This window comes from Molossus molossus, unplaced genomic scaffold, assembly GCF_014108415.1.
Source record: "Molossus molossus isolate mMolMol1 unplaced genomic scaffold, mMolMol1.p scaffold_m16_p_4, whole genome shotgun sequence".
In the NCBI taxonomy this organism is placed as follows: domain Eukaryota; kingdom Metazoa; phylum Chordata; class Mammalia; order Chiroptera; family Molossidae; genus Molossus; species Molossus molossus.
The window spans coordinates 43,665,882-43,683,773 of NW_023425377.1; positions in this window are offsets into that span (position 1 = coordinate 43,665,882).

The following is a 17,892-nucleotide window of genomic DNA, read 5'->3' on the forward strand; positions in this document are numbered from 1 at the left end:
CAAAGGGTTTACCTCTGAGTGCTTGTCCATATATAAATGATAGGGTTTAGTGGTCGTGACTTCCTTTTAACTGTGTTCTTGATTTCCCTAGCTATCTCGTCCTTGTCTGTATCCCTATGTCCTGCCTGTCCCCTTCATTTTAAAATCATAAATCAATTCCAAGTGGTAAATAACAGTAGTGCATCTTTTTCGTCAAAGCAATTGTTTCTTCATTTTAGGAAAAACAGCATGTCTGAAAAATTCCCCTGGGCCAAATACTGTTAATCTGAAACTTAAGCCTTAGAAATGAACCCTGGGTATGTTAGAATGATACTAGTTGGCTCCATAGCTTTCTGGGTCCATTGAAATAGAAAGTAGCCCAGAGCAAAAGTCCTGGTTTGAAAGCCACACTGACATGATTTGACCTGTAAACAGCCATCCTCTGATCACAAATTTTTTTCTTCACTGATTTGCACAATATTGTTTTTATGTCCAAAGCAAAAGATGTTTTTGCTATAACTATCTTTTCATCGAGTTTGGGTATTCTCACCATTTTATATTCATTACCCAGAAAAATATGCTGTTTGCATATTGTTCTTACTTAGCAAGACTTTCAAACTAGTAGGAGCTTTACACATTTTTGTCCTTAATGGTATCAGTAACATCTTGTACAGAGAGTTGGAGGTCTCTGGTTTTGAACTTGTACCATGTAGCTGCCTTTGTTTCATCTAAGCGTAAACTGTGAGTATTTGGATCGGCTGATCACATTGATCAGGAACTAAAGCCAAATATTTGTAGTGTGATATGTATGTATCCCTTTAAAAAATCATGGAGTTTCGATTTTTATGTTTTATTTCAGGGTACATTCCTGCCTTCTCTGTCACATAACAAACAGGAGAAGCCTTAACCTGCATTTGATCCAATTCTAAATTCCCATTTGCTTTTGTTTTTATTTTATACATTTATAACTTTAATAAAGAGACTAGTGTCCTCATCCCACCACAATTCTGCCAGGACTATTGAAGCAGGTAAATCTATGCTGTAAACTTTTGCCAAATAAGTTTCAACACAGTCTCTTCATGATGAAAAATTTGCAGAATTAGTAAATCCAATGCATACTTCCATAAAAGTTTATTGTAATTAATAGATTCTTACTTCCTCCAAATGATTATTTTCAACAGGATTTTTGGGGAGGAAAGGCCTTAAATGATTTTTCATGAGGGTGAAAGTCATATTGTCATTATCTGCATAACCTCCTTGAGAATCTCTCCAGGCTGGAACTATGGCAGTGATCATGGGGGGTTTCCAAAAACAAACCTAATTTTTATAAAGTGTTTTCCCCCCTACAAAAAGAAGAGGAGAAAATTTCCTTGTATATTTAAAACAATGATTGTTATTCTGATATATTTTAAATTTTTTTTAAAATGTGATGCTAAAGTAGATGTATCCCTTTAGAATACCTTAAAGGCTAGAACAAAGGGAGAAATAAATCTTCAGAAAAGTGTCACAGGACATTTTCAAATTTAAACTTGAACCCCAGTTCATCTTTAGCTTTTGTTGTGCTTTTTTAAGGCTTTTTTATTTTTGATACACAGATTGCAGTTATACGTATTTGATCTTTTAAAACTGAAACATGAACTTCAGCAAGAGACAAACATAAAACTGCACAGTCATAATAATCTAATGGCAATTATACTGCACAGTTCAGTGGCTGTAAAGTATCCTGTAACAAGCAATGTGTGTCTCTTATTTTGATACCTCTTAAACTTATGTCTTTTAGAAAGACGGTGCCTCTGTATGCTTTTTGTATTTTTACTGAGTGTAAATATTTGTTATATTTTTGGTTAAGAGAATGTAAAAGTACCATTTATTATTATCATATCTACTAATACATTGGTGAAATCAATAAAGAATCTACATTAACCTTCTCTGTACTTTATTGCACATGTTATGGCAGCAGATAAAATAATTACACTGTCACTCAAGAGAGCCAGTCTAGGACCTATATTGGTGTGAAGGCCTTATTTTTTGTCTTCAGAGAAATTTGAACGATCCAGCTATAGTTAACTTTATAGTATCTGTAAAGCACGAAATATTCTTTAGTTTTTTAAAGTGTGTTTGATTACAAACCTGAAACCGGACAACAAATGGGTCCAGGCTGCCTGTCACTACTTGAGCCAATTAAGGAGACAAGGTAGAATTGTGTATATATGTGCATTTATTCTAATATTGCTAGCAGTGTAGGAGAGCAGCCAGGTCATCTTGCAAAAATCTGCTCTGCACTCCTTCCATAGCCAGCCACTTATATTGGGTATTACATGAGGAAGTAGGCAAAGGGAACGACATTGGGTAAAACAGATGCAGATTACAGGCATGGGGAAGAAATGGGAGCTGAGGAGTATGGGTTGTCTCCAGTGCACCACCTCCAAGACTGCAAGGTTGTTAGTCTTTCCATGATTGGGGGGGGGGGGGGGGGGGGGCGGGGAGAAGGGGGCAGCTCTTGGGTAAGGAGAATGGGCAGCATTCCAGAGGTAGACTCCTAGGCCATACTCTTAGACTCCCAGCCAGGTCAGAATGGGCTTTCTTTAATCAGAACAGAGCAACCATGATTAACACAGCAAGGATGTTCAACATTTCTTATAACTGTGGCTAGAACCCCACTATGATAGTTCATTATTCACTCCTGCCCCTTTCAAACTCAGTAACACTGGCTTAAACCCTGTTGGGCTTGTTTTTCTCTTAGAAAAGTTTCAGGCTGACTGATACAGTGACTCCACGGTGTCTCAGGGATCTGACCTTTGGGCATCACCAGTGTTTCATGAAGGAAGGGGCTGAGGGGGAAATATGCAAAGGAATCTCTCTTTATTAGCAAAACAGGCTTTCCAGGAGCTCCACTTGCATGTTTCTGCTTACATCTTACTAGTGAGAACCTGTATAGTGTGACTGTTAGCCGCAAGGAAACCTGGAAAATGAACTTTTGGGGCTGAACAATTGATGACCTCAAAGTGGGTTGCTTTTCAGTGAAGCAGGAAAGAATAGATATTGAATGGGCACCCAGCTGTGTCTCCCACAGCAATTTCTTTTATGGCAAAGAAAAGAAGGAGGGAGTTCTGCTTCAGTGTCCCTTTCTAAAATCTTACCAATCTCCCCTCTGTACCTAGAGAACACTACTCCCATGATAGGTAAGGCTTCTGTCTCCCCCCACTTCACCTCTTCCCAACACACAGCAGCTTTTCCCAGGCCATCCGTCCCTTGACCATCTCTCCACAGTGTCACTAGTTCATTCCTTTACTTAGGAAATACTAAACAAGTGTAATCGGTTGCATAATGGCTACCTGAACATACAAAGCTCTACTCCCTGGAACTTGTAAATGTTACTCTATTTGAGAAAAGGGTCTTTACAGATGTTATTAAGCATTGTAGGTGAGGAGATTCCTTTGAATTATGTGGTTGGGCCCTAAATCTATCACGTTCTTATAAGAGACAGGAAAATAACTGACATAGAGGAAGAAGATAATGTGAAGACAACAGATGTAGCCCCAAGTAAAGGATGCTGACAGCCACCAAGAACTAAAAGAGACGAGATTCTTCCTTAGAGCTTCTGGGAGAGAAGTACCACCCTGCTGACTCCTTGATTTTGGACTTCTGGCCTGTTTTGTGAAGCCACCCAATTTGGGGTAATTTGTTACAGCATCCCTAGGAAACTAATACACATTACTGTATTTGACATTTGAGGGCTCAGAACCTGGATTAAAGGATGTGGTGGTTCCTAAGTACACCTTGGGAACCCCCCTCTGACTTCCTTCAGGAAGCATTTGAATAAACAAAGATAAGAGAGTGAATGACCATCCCAGAGGCCTGCTCTACAGCAGCCCTGCCAGCCTGTTCTTTCAAAAGTGCCCATAAGGAACACTCCTGTCGATCTTGCCAAACTTGCTCTTCACTCTTCTTATTTCAGACATTCTGGTGAGTATACTCTGGTGTTCTACTGTAATTTTAATTTTAATTTTAATTTTCATAATGGCTAATAATGCTAAGCATCTTTTCAAATACTTATTGGCCATTTGGATATTCTTTTTTGTTACGTGACTTTCTAGGTCTTTTTTTATTTGTTGCTAGAATATTGAAATACGATTGTTTTATAATGACCCTGTATTTAGCAGCCTTGCTCAATTCATTCTAAGTATGTAGATCCTTTTTTGGATTTTTCTATATGTTTATATTACCTGCTTATAATGACTTTTATTTATTTCTGGTTATTTTGTATTTCATTTCCTGCCTTACTGCACAGAGCAGAATGCCAGTACAGTGTTGACTTGAGTGGTCAGGATGGAATTACTTTCTTTGTTCCTCATCTCAGGGGGAAAGATTTCACAATTGAGCATGATGGTTGCTATAGGATTTTTGTAGGTAGTCTTCTTACTAATAGTTTGCTAATTAGATTTGTGTTATTTATTTATTTTTTTGTCCAATGCTTTTATTGAATCTATTGAGATGATAGAATTATTTTTCTTTTCTTTTCTTTTTTTTTTTTTTTTTATCCTCACCCGAGGACATTTTTCCATTCTTTGTTCAGGTAGAGTGGGAGGGAGAGAGAGGAACAGAGAGAGAGAGAAACATCGATGCGAAAGGAACACATCGAGTGGCTGCCACCCGCACAACCCACCAGGGCCAGGGACAAACTGCAACCGAGGTATGCGCCCCTAGCGGGAACTGAACCCGGGTCTCTCAGGACCACAGGCCGACGCTCTAACCACTGAGCCAAACCGGCCAGGGCTATTTTTCTTTTTTATCTTTGAATGTGATGAATTGATATATTTTCTAGTGTTAACCCCTCCCCATCCACTCCTTCTCCCCCACTTCACCTCCCACTTTGCTAGAATAAACCCCATTGGTCATGACATGTTTTTATATATCTCTAGATTCTTTTTGCAGTGTTTTGTTCAGGATTATTGTGTCCATGTGCAAGAGAGAGATGGTCTATCATTTCTCTTTTTTGTAATACCTTTGTTAGGTTTTGTTATTAATGTTAAACAAGACACATGGAAAGAGCTGGAAATTGTCCCCTTGAAGTTTATGAAAGATCGAACTCTAGCCATTCTCACCTCTCTGTAGTCCTACCTCTGTCTCACCATCCTCTGCACCACTGCTGAGCTCTGCCTGGGTTTGCCCTCCCTTGCATATGGCCTGGAAGTTTCCTCTGGGCAGAGCTGGAGCAGTGATAGGACTTCCCTTTTTTGTTTTGTATACTCTCAAGAATTACTGTCCTTCAGCACCCGATGTTCAGTGTCTGAAGGGGGCATCGTTTTACATATTTTGTCAAGTGTTTTAGTTACTTCAGGCAAGAGGGTAAAGTGCCAGTTGCTCCATCTTGACCAGAAGGGGAAGTCCATATATTAAATTTTAGTACAACTCTCTCAGTAAATAATAGAAGCAGACACTCATCCCTCTCCAGATAATCAGTACATATTTAGAAGATTGAAACAAAACAAGTAACACACTTAACTGCAAAGTATACATTATTTCTAGGTGAACATTAGTATTTATCAAAGTTGAGTATAAAGTGAAGCCATAAAGAAATTAACATATTGTAAAGAATTTGAACTCATAGTGAAGGCTTTCTGCAGCATGATGGAACTAGAAATTGATAATAAAAGTTACAGAATTTGGAAGTTAATAAATGTACATCCCCAAAACCCAGTGAAAAGTAGGAATTATTTTGAACTGAATGAAAGTGAAAATATGAACATCAAAATAATTGGGATGTGCTTAAAGCAATACTTAAAGGGAAATTTATAGCCTTAAATGTGTATCTTAGAAAGTAGGAAGTATAAAAATGAATTAGCTAATTAACATTATTTTTTCTAATATGATTATTTTATATTTTTATTTTTTAAATATGTATATTGTTAAAAGTATTACAAATGTCCCTCTTTTTTCCCCAACTGACCACTTCCTCTCCACTCCAAACCCCCTCCTGCTTTTCCCAACCTAATGTCTCTGTCCATTGGTTGTGCATATATGCATATAAGTTCTTTGGTTTATCCCTTGCCACCCTTCGCACCCCCCCATTCCTCTGAGGTTTGTCAGTCTGTTCCCTACTTCTGTGACTCTGTATCTATTTTGATCAACAGCTTATTTTTTTCATGATGTTTCATAAATAACTGAGATCATGTGGCATTTGCCTTTCTCTGGCTTATTTCACTCAGCATAATACTCTCCAGGTCCCTCCATGTTATATCCAAGGGTAAGAGATCTGTCTTTGTTACAGCTGTGTACTATTTCAGTGTATATGTACCACTACTTTTTTATCCACTCATCTACTGATGGACACTTAGGTTGTTTCCAGATCTTAGCTTTTGTAAATAGTGCTGCTATGAACATAGGGGTGCATATATTCTTTCTGATTGGTGTTTCAGGCTTCTTAGGGTATATGCCTAGAAGTGGAATCACTGAGTCAAATGGCAGTTCCATTTTTTTTATTTTTTTTTATTTTCCTTTGTTGATTTCAGACAGAGAGGAAGGGAGAGGGAGATAGAAACATCAATGAGAGAGAACATCAATTGGCCGCCTCCTCCACACCCTCCACTGGGGTTTTACCCATAACCAGGGCATGTGCCCTGACAAGGAATTGAACCGGCGACCTCTTGGTGCATGGGTTCACACTCAATTACTGTGCCACACCGGCTGGGCGACAATTCCATTTTTAATTTTTTGAGGAAGCACCATATTGTTCTCCATAGTGACTGCACAAGTCTGCATTCCCACCAGCAGTGTACTAGAGTCCCCTTTTCTCCACATCCTCGCCAAAACTTGTTGTTTGAGGATTTGTTGATGGCAGCCATTCTGGCAGGTGTGAGGTGGTACCTCATAGTTGTTTAATTTGCATATCTCTGATGATTAGAGATGTTGAGCTTTTTTCATACACTTCTGTTTGGAGAAGTGTCTATTTTGGTCCTCTGCCCATTTTTTAATTGGATTTTGTCTTCCTTTTGTTGAATTGTATGAATACTTTATATATTTTGGAATATTAACCACTTTTCTGATGTATCATTGGCAAATATGTTCTCCCAGAGAGTGGGTTCCCTTTTCATTTTGATGCTTGTTTCTTTTGCCATGCAGAAGCTTTTTAGTTTGATGTAGTCCCATTTCTTAATTTTTCCCTTTGTTTCTAATGCCCTAGGCAATGTATCAGTGAAAATTACGCTACAAATGACGTCTGAGATTTTTCTGCCTACATTTTCTTCTAGGATTTTTATGGTTTCATGAGTTACATTTAAGTTCTTTATCAATTTTGTTTATTCTTGTGTATGGTGTTAGTTGGTGATCTAGTTTTATTTTGTTGCATATACCTGTCCAATTTTCCCAACACCATTTATTGAAGATACTGTCTTTTCTCCATTGTATTTTCTTGCCTCCTTTGTTGAATATTAATTGAGCATATTTTCTTGTGTTGATTTCTGGGTTCTTTGTTCTGTTCCATTTATCTATATGCCTGTTCTTATGCCAGTACCAGACTGTTTGGATCATAGTGGCTTTGTTGTTTGTTTTTTATTTTATTTTATTTTATTTTATTTTATTTTATTTTATTTTATTTTATTTTATTGATTGATTTTAGAGAGAAAGAAAGGGAGAGGGAGAGAGGGATGGAAACATCAATGAAAGAGAACATTGATTGGCTGCCTCCTGCATGCCCCCACTGGGGGTCGGGCCCACAACCTGGGCATGTGCCCTGACCAGGAATCGAACCAGTGACCTCTTGGTGCATGGGTCGATGCTCAACCACTGAGCCACACTGGCCGGGTAGATCACGATGGCTTTGTAGTAAAACTTGATATCTGGTGTTATGATCCCTCCCTCTTTGTTCTTCTTTCTCAAGATTGCTGTGGCTATTTGAGGTCTTTTTTGGTTCCATATAAACTTTTGGAGTATTTGTTCTAGATCTGTGAAATATAACTGATGGAACTTTAATAGGGATTGCATTGAATCTATAGATTTCTTTGGCTAGTATGGGCATTTTAATGATGTTGATTCTTCCAATCCATGAACATGGTATATATTTCCACTTTTTTTATATCTTCCTCTATTTCTTTTTTCAATTTCCTATAGTTTTCTGAGAACACGTCTTTTACCTCCTCAGTTATGTTTATTCCTAAGTATCTTATTTTTTTGTTGCAGTGGTAAATGGGAGTGTTATTTTAGTTTCCCTTTCTGTGTGTACATTATTGATGTATAAGAATGCCATCGTTTTCTGGATGTTAATTTTGTATCCTGCTACTTTGCCAAATTTATTTATCAAATCTAGTAGATTTTATTTATGAAGTTTTTAGGGTTTTCTGTTGACAATATCATGTCATCTGCAAATAATGACAGTTTTACTTTCCAGTTTGGATCCCTTTTGTTTTTTCTTCTTATGTAATTGCTGTGGCTAAGACTTTCAGTACTATGTTAGATAAGAGTGACGAAAGTGGAACATCCCTGTCTTGTTCCTATTCTTAAGGGAACTGCTTTTAGTTTTTGCCCATTGAGTATGTTGTTGGCTGTAGGTCTTTCTTTTTTTTTTATTTTTTGGCTGTAGGTTTTTCATATGTGGCCTTTATTGTGTTGAGCTATGATCCCTCTATTCCCACTTTGCTAAGCATTTTTATCAGAAATGGGTGCTGGATATTGTCATGCTTTTTTAGCATCTATTGATATGATTATATGACTTTTATCTTTCATTTTGTTTATGTGATGTTGATGTGCGAATATTGTACCAGCCTTGTATCCCAGGGATGAGTCATACTTGGTAATGATGAATACTTTTTTTAATATATTGCTAAATCCGATTTGCTTATATTTATTTTCTTGAGGATTTTGGCATCTATGTTCATCAGGGATATTGGCCTGTAGTTTTTTTTCTATGTAGTGTCTTTATTTGGTTTTGGGATTAGGCTTATGCTGGCCTCATAAAAAGAGCTTGGGTCCTGGCTGGTTTTGCTCAGCGGTTAGAGCATCAGCCTGCAAACCTGAGAGTCCCAGTTTCGGTTCCCGCTAAGGGCACATACCTCGGTGTGGTTTGTCCCTGGCCTCAGTTGGGGTCGTGTTGGTGGCAGCCACTAGATGTGTCACTCTCGCATCAATGTTTCTCTCTCTCTCTTCCTCCCTTCCTCCTTTCCGCTCTATCTGAAGATAAAAATGCAAAAATATGTCCTCGGGTGAGGAGAACAAAAAAAAACTTGGAAGTCTTCCTCCTAATTTTTGGTATAGCTTGAGAAGAATGGGGGTTAGCTCTTTGAATATTTGGTAAAACTCCCCCCATGAAGCCGTCTGGACCTTGGCTTTTGTTTGCTGGGAGTTTATTGATTAGTGCTTCAATTACCTTAGTTGTTATTGGTCTGTTCAAGTTTTCTGACTCTTCCTGATTTCAGTTTTAGAGACTTTGTGATTCTAGAAATTTGTCAGTTTCACTTAGATTGTCCAATTTTGGGGCATATAATTTTTCATAGTATTTTCTAACAATCCTTTGTATTTCTGTGGTGTCAGTTGTTACTTCTCTTTCATTTCTGATTTTGTTTATTTGGGTCCTCTCTCTTTGTTTCTTGATGAGTCTAGCTAAGGGTCCCTCAATCTTGTTTATCCTTTCAAAGAACCAGCTCTTTGTTTCTTTAATCTTTTGAATTGTTTTTTCAGTCTATGTCATTTATTTCCACTCTGACCGTTACTATTTCTTTCCCTCTACATGCTCCAGGTTTTTCTTTTTGTTTATTTTCTAATTCTTTAAGTTGTAGGCTTAGATAGTCTATTAGCAATTGTTCTCATTTCTTGTAGTAGGCCTGTAATGCTATGAACTTCTTTCTCGGAACTGCTTTCGCGACATCCCATAAATTCTGTGTTGTGTGTTCATTTTCATTGATCTCCAGGAAGTGTTTGTTTTCTTTTTTGATTTCCTCGGTAACCCATTTATTGTTTAATACCATGCTACTAGCTTCCATATGTTTGAATGTTTTTGAGTGTTTTATTGTAATTAATTTCTAGTTTCATGCCTCTGTGATCTGAAAAGATGCTTGATAGGATTTCAGTCTTCTTGAACTTGTAGAAACTTAGTTTGTGTTCTAACATGTGGTCTGTTTTTGGGAATGTCCCGTGTGAAGTTGAGAGGAATGTGTATTCTGCAGTTTTGGGGTGTAACTTTCTGTAAATATCTATTATATCCATCTGATCTAGTGTGTCACTTAGGGTCTCTGTTTCCTTGCTAATTTTTTGTCCAGAGGATCTATCTACTGATGTCAGTGGGGTGTTGAAGTCCCCTGCTATGATTGTATTGCCGTCAATTTCTCCTTCGAAGTCTTCCAGAAATTTTTAAATATATTTTGGTGCTGCTCTATTGGGTGCACATATGTTTACCAAGGTTATATCCTCCTGTTGGATAGATCCTTACAATATATGTAGTGGCCTTCTTTGTCTCTTGTTATGGCTTTCATTTTGAAGTCTGTTTTATCAGATATTGCTACCCCAGCTCTTTCTTTCATTCCCATTTGCTTGGAAATTTTTTTTCCATTCCTTCAGTTTCATCCTGTGTGAATCTTTTGTTGTGAGGTGGGGTCTCTTGTAAACACCATATATATGATTCATGCTTTATTATCTATTTAGCTACTCTGTTTCTTCTTCTTATTATTATTATTATTATTGATTTTAGAGCGAGAATTATTGATGAGAGAGAACAGTGATTGGCCACCTCCTGCTTGACCCCACTGGGGATCAGGTCCACAGCCTGGGCATGTTGCCCTGACCAGGAATCGAACTGGTGACCTCTTAGTGCATAGGTCGATTCTCAACCACTGAACCACACCAGTCGGGCTACTCTGTCTTTTGATTGGAGCATTTAGTCCATTTACATTTAAGGTTATTGTCGATATGTACTTATTTATTGCCTTTTTTATTTATTGTGGCTATGTTTCTCTCCCTATTTCTTCTGCATATTACAGCAGTCCTTTTAACATTTCTTGCAGTGCTGGTTTGGTGTTAATATATTCCATTAGCCTTTTTTCATCTGGGAAGCTCTTTATTTCACCTTCTATTTTGAATGACAGCCTTGCTGGATAGAGTAGTCTTGGATTATTATCCTTGTTTTTCTTTACCTTGAATACTTCATACCATTTCCTTCTGGCCTGTCGTGTTTCTGTTGAGAAATCAGCCAATAGCCTTATGGGGGCTCCTTTGTAGGTAACCTGTTGCTTTTCTCTTGATGCCCTTAAGATTCTCTCTTTGTCTTTAATTTTTGGCATTTTAAATCATAAGTGTCTTAGCGAGGGCATCTTTGGATTCTCCTTACTTGGGGCTCTCTGTGCCTCCTAAACTTACATGCCTTTTTTCTTCACCAAATTAGGAAAGGTTTCTGCCACTATTTCTTCAATGGATTCTCTAACCCTTGCTCACTTCCTTCTTCTTTTGGTACTCCTATGATGTGGATGTTGTTATGTTTCATGTTGTCCCACGTCTCTTTTAAAATGTTTTCCTGAACACGGCTGGTGTAGCTCAGTGGTGGAGCATTGACCCATACACCAAGAGGACACCAGTTCAGTTCTGGTCAGGGCACATGCCCAGGTTGTGGGCCTGATTTCCAGTGGGGGACCTACAGGAGGCAGCCAATCAATGTTCTCTCTCATTGATGTTTCTATCTCTCTCTCCTTCTTCCTTCTTCTCTCTCTCTCAAATCAATAAAGAAAAAAATAAAATGTTCTCCAGTTTTAATTGTTTTTTCTTTTTGTTTCTCTGATTGAGTAATTTTTTTTTCTATCCTGTCTTGTAATTTGTTGATACAATCCTTGGCTTCCTCTAATCTGCTGGTTATTTCTTCCAATGTGTTCTTTTTTTTTTTCTTTCTTTCTTTCTTCATTTTAGAGAGAGGGAGAGAGAGATAGAAACATCAATGAGAGAGAACATTGATCAGCCACCACCTGCATGCCCCCACTGGGAATTTGGTCCACAACCTGGGCATGTGCCCTGACCGGGAAGTGAACCATTGACCTCTTGGTGCATGGGTCGATACTCAACCACTGAGCTACAGTGGCCGGGCCCAATGTGTTCTTTATTTCTGCTATGTCATTCTTCATATCTGCTTGGTTGTTTTTCATTTCCACTTGATTTTTTTTTTTTTTTTTTTTTTTTTTTATCCTCATCCGAGGACATTTTTCCATTTTTTACTCAGATAGAGCGGGAAGGAGAGAGAGGAAGAGCGAGAAACATCGATGTGAAAGGGACACATCGAGTGGCCGCCACCCACACGACCCAACCAGGGCCGGGGACAAACTGCAGCCAAGGTACGTGCCCTTAGCGGGAACCGAACCCAGGTCTCTGTGGACCGCAGGCTGACGCTCTAACCACTGAGCCAAACCGGCCAGGGCTCCACTTGGTTGATTTTTATTGTTTCTATATCTTTATTCATATTATTGAGCTTCCTCATAATCCTTACTCTGAACTCCACATCTGATAACTTTCTTATCTCCGTTTCATTTAGCCTTTCTTCTGTGGAATTCTCTTATTCTTTCATTAGGGACTTTTTTTCTTTTTTTGACCATTTTGGCTGTCTCAGCGGGTTTGGGACCTGCCAAAATTTCCCTATGAGTATTGATGTTCTACACATTATAGATCCCTCTGCTGGGTTTTGATGAGTATGGAAGAGACCATGCTGAACACTAATGTCTAGTCTTACTTCTCCTGGGTAGAGTCACAGGCCAGGCAAAGATTCAATTATCTCAGAGCCTTTGCCTGCAGGCTGACTATTAGTCTCAGTTAGTTAATAAGCCTCAGGTTGTACCCCTCAGCTGAATGAAAAATCCCCTGGTGCAAAGTGTAAGAGGATTTCCAGCAGAGGGGGCAATTGCTTTTTCCTGGGCTAAAGCTGCTTTAAGAAGAAAATTGTTTCTGCAGTGTGGGTTAATGACTCAGCACTTGAGCCCACCCAGGCACCCACCTTCTCAGCTCTGACCCCAGAGCCTTGAAACCCAATGACCACGAGCCAGGTCTAAGGGTCAGTGCACCCAGAGACTCGTCTTTGCCTGCACTCTGGGTAGTCTCTGGCAGTTAATGAGCTTCGGGTTGTGTTTCTCTTGGCCCAGTGGCTTAAATTCCCAGGGGAGGAACAGTTGCTTCCCCCACCCCTGGACTATAGCTGTTTTAATGGGAGCATTCTGTCTGAGGATAATGGTTCCTATAGTGTGGGTTACTGGCTCAGTACAGGGACACAGGCCTCAGCCCTCACAGCTTGGTCCTTAGAGCCACAAAACCCAACTACCTAGAGCCAGACCCAAGGTTCAAAGCCTTCAGAGACTCATCTGTCCCTAATGGTTGGTGGATAATCTCTGGCAGTTAATGATCCTCAGGTTTCACTTCTCCTGGAGGGATGGGGTTTAATTCCCAAGGGAGGGGCAGTTGCTTCTCTCCTGGGCTAAAGCCACTCTGATGGTAGGGACTTCTTAAGAAACATGGCTCCTGATGTCCTTCCCAGCTCTCTCCCAGCACCACAAACCTGCAACTCCTCTCACACAGCTCCAGTCCAGTCCTCCCTCCCTCTGCCGGAGCCAAGGTGAGTGGCTATAGCTATAATTTAGTGCACTGGCCCTTCAGGGAAGTGCCAGCATTCCCAGCCCTCTTCCTGCTGGACAGAACTTCTGCTCTGGTGATTTTCTTAGCCAGGTGTGATGTGGGTGCCTTTCCCTGTTCTGTCACTCTGTGCTGGAGACGGCTTGGAGTTTAAACAACTTGACTTCTCAGAGGGAGCTTCTTACAGCTAAGACAGCCCTCAGCTGCTGCCTGTGGGGACCCAGGCAGCCCTCTAGCGCCTCTACACCTCTTACCAGTCTCAATTTGGGGTCCTCTGTTACGTCCCTGGTTTTAAGGGTTCTCTCCAACTGCTGTTCAGTTGGTTTTTTCAGACGGCTTGCCTTTATTTTAGTTGTAATTTCAGTTTTGTCCTGGGAGACAGTATGTGTAGCTTCCATTCACTCTGCCACCTTCCCCCACTCCCACCCCCCTGTTTTTATTGATCTCAAAGAAGAAGGGAGAGGGAGAGAGGGAAACATTGATTGGCTGCCTCTTGCACACCCACTACTGGGGATCGAGCTCACAACCCAGGCATGTGCCCTGACCAGGAACTGAACTGGCGACCTTTTGGTGTATGGGACGATGCCCAGCCAACTGAGCCACACCAGCCAGGACAGTGATCCTGATCTTACATGAGCAAGTCGCAGAGAGGGTATGTGTTTCTTAAGCAAGATTGTTTTAAGAAAGCATAAAAGGAGCCCTGGCCAGTTTGGCTCAGCGGTTATAGCGTCGGCCTGCGGTCCAGAGAGACCCGGGTTCAGTTCCCGCTAAGGGTGCGTACCTCGGTTGCAGTTTGTCCCCGGCCCTGGTTGGCAGCCACTCGGTGTGTTCCTTTCACATCGATGTTTCTCTCTCTCCCTCCCTCCCACTCTATCTAAACAAAAAAATGGAAAAATGTCCTCGAGTGAGGATAAAAAAAAAAAAGAAAGCATAAAAGGAAATGATTGATATATTTGACTATCTTAAAAACATGTTCATCAGCATTGGCTGGTGTGGCTCAGTTAGTTGAGCATCGTCCCATGCAACCCAAGAGGTTGCTGGCTGGATTCCTGGTCGGGGCACATGGCCAGGTTTCAGGCTCAGTCCCCAGTGGGGGTGGTACAGGAGGCAGCTGATCGATGTTTCTATCATTGATGTTTCTCTCTCTCCCTCTCCTTTCCTCTCTCAAATCAATAAAAACATTTTTTAAATGTTTATCAGAAAATAAAATTTAAGAGGACAAAAGGGCTTAGAATTGAAAAATATATTGTAACTTGTATTCCCTTCAAAAGACTTAGCCAGAATATATAAAGTACTTCTAATGCCAAAATAAAAAGCACCCATTAGAAAAAATGGGCACAAGACCTAAAGAAATACTTCGTGAAAGAGGAGAAATTGTCCAGTAAACATGAAAAGGTGCTTAATCTCATTATGAAAAACTACTTAGGTTTGGAATAGATGATGGGGATGTGTTCACAGTACTGCCCTCTGTTTGGAGTGGCGGCACATGATCATGGGTAGAGCATGCATCCTCCTTTGGAAGAAATAAGAACTGGGGCTAACTGGCCAGTTTGGCTCGGCTGTTAGAGCGTTGATCTGCGGTCCACAGAGACCTGGGTTCGGTTCCCGCTAAGGGCGCGTACCTTGGTTGCCGTTTGTCCCTGGCCCCAGTTGGGGTTGTGTGGGTGGCAGCCAGTCGATGTGTCTCTCTCACATTGATGTTTCTCTCTCTCTCTCTCTCTTCCTCCCTCTCTCCCTCCCGCTTTGTCTGGAGATAAATGCAAAAAAAAAAAAAAAAAAAAAAAAAAGAACTGGGGCTAAAAGAGGCTGTGGCAAAAATTACACTGGAACCACGAGATGGCACCATGCTACAGTGTAACTGTTCTGGGGGTCTTTTGTCTTTTTTTTTTTTTCCCCCTTTATTGATTTTAGGGAGAGAGAGATAGAAACATCAACGAGAGAGAACATCGATTGGCCACCTCCTGCATGCCCCGCACTGGGGATTTGGCCCACAACCTGCGCATGTGCCCTGACCAGGAATCAAACAAGGGACCTCTTGGTGCACTGGTCAATATTCAACCACTGAGCCATGCTGGCCGGACATGTCTTTTATCTTTAAAAAGGTGAGAGCAGCCCTGGCCGGTTTGGCTCAGCGGTTAGAGCGTCGGCCTGCGGTCCTGAGAGACCCGGGTTCAGTTCCCGCTGAGGGCGTGTGCCTGGGTTGCAGTTTGTCCCCGGCCCTGGTCAGTTGTGCGGGTGGCAGCCACTCGATGTGTCCCTTTCACGTCGATGTTTCTCTCTCTCTGTTCCTCTCTCTCCCCCCCCACTCTACCTGAACAAAAAATGGAAAAATGTCCTCGGGTGAGGATGAAAAAAAAAATAAAAAGGTGAGAGCAAAGTCATTTCTTAGGCATTTTTCCAGATAAGTCTGTAGCCCATATTGAAATATTTCAGGAGACTCCTTCACAGAGGTATCAAAACCAAAGCATTTCCAACCAGGAAATACAGAATTTTAGACAGATTCTATTTGGATAATCTTTGGACATTAATGAATGGTCAGTATGGATGAAGCTGTTTCTTAATATAGTGTTTGTACATTTGGACATAGGATTTGAGATAGTGTTGGTCTTTTCCAGGGCTATTAAGGGACATGTTTCAGGAAATACAAATGGCCTAACTCTGAGCAGCAATGGAAAGCAGGTGATACATATAAGGACTAATCAAAGACTCCTGGCAGCTGTGTATCTGTTCTGACTACTGTTATTTTTGGCCTTTTTAATTTTGGCCATTTTGGTAGGTACACTATGGTTTTTTGTTTTGGTTTTTGTTATAATTCCCTGATTATTAGTGGAGTTGAGCTCCTCATATTTGTGTAATCCATTTGATTTCTGCTTTTATGAAATGCCTTTTTTTATTAATTGATTTTTTTAGAGAGAGGAAGGGGGCCCCGGGAGAGAGATTTGTTGTTTCACTTATGCATTTTTTGGTTGCTTCTTGTATGTGCCCAGACCAGGGAGCAAACCCGCAACCTTGGCAGATAGGATGACACTCGAACCAATTGAGCTATGTGACCAGGACCTATAAAATGTCTTTTAAATCTGTGTTGTTTTTTCTTATTGACTTGTAGATATTGTTTGTATATTCTGGATATGACTTCTTAGTCAGTGACATCTATGGCAAATGCCTTCTCCCACTCCATGGCTTGCTTTGTCATATTCCTGATGGTGTCTCTTACTGAAGAGAAGGTCCTAATTTAAAACTAGGCAAATGGCCCTGGCCAATTTGGCTTATCAGTTAGAGCATCAGCCCACAGACCAGTGAGTCAAGGGTTCGATTCCGAGGGCAGGTACCTCGCTTGCAGTTTCTCCCCTGGAGGGCTGTGTGGGAGACAACCAGTTGATGTGGCTTTTATCACATCGATGTTTCTGTCTTGCTCGCTCTCTCTCTCTCCCACTCTCTCTCCCTCTCCCACTCTATCTGATGATAAATAGAAAAGTATCCTCGGGTGAGAAATAAAAAAAATAAAACTAGGCAAATGTATCATTTTTTTCCTTTATGGTTCGTGCTTTATGTGATCTCTTTAAGAAATCTTTACCTACTCCAAGTTCATTAATATATTTGTGTTATCTTTTAAATACTTTGCTGTTTTGCCTTTTAAGTTTATCTCTAAAATATCTCTAGCATAGATGTTTGTGTGTAGTGTGAGGTAGAGGTCAGGTTTCATTCTCCCACCTCCTGACTGTCCCTGGATCACTTATTGGAAAGCTAAGCCCTTTGTTCTACTGCACTCTAGAGCCCTTGTTCCAGAACATCAGCTGTCCGTGCGTGTTGGAGTTTATTCTGAGGTCTGTGTTATTTTATTGGCCTATTTTTTTCTCCCACCCTCCAACACCACATTGTCATTGTGACTCTAGTATTATAACATATTGATATCTGATAGAAAAGGTTCTCTGACCCTGTTCATCTTCAAGAATACCATTTTTTTTAATTTATTTTTTTGCATTTATCTTCAGATAGTGACCACCACCCACACGATCCCAACCTAGGTCGGGGACAAACTGCAGCTGAGGTACATGCCCTTAGTGGGAACTGAACCCGGGACTCTCTGGTCCACGGGCTGACACACTAACTGCTGAGCCAAACCGGCCAGGGCTGTTAACTATTCTTGTATTATTGCATTTCCAAATGAATTTATAACCAGGTTATCAATTCACATACACACAATTATAATTTTGAATGTGATTTTCTTGAAATTGTATGACAGTGGAAGGAAATAAACATTTTCATAAAATTTAGTCTTCCAATCCATGAACCCAGTTATTTCTCCATTTAGTTAGATTTTCTACTGCC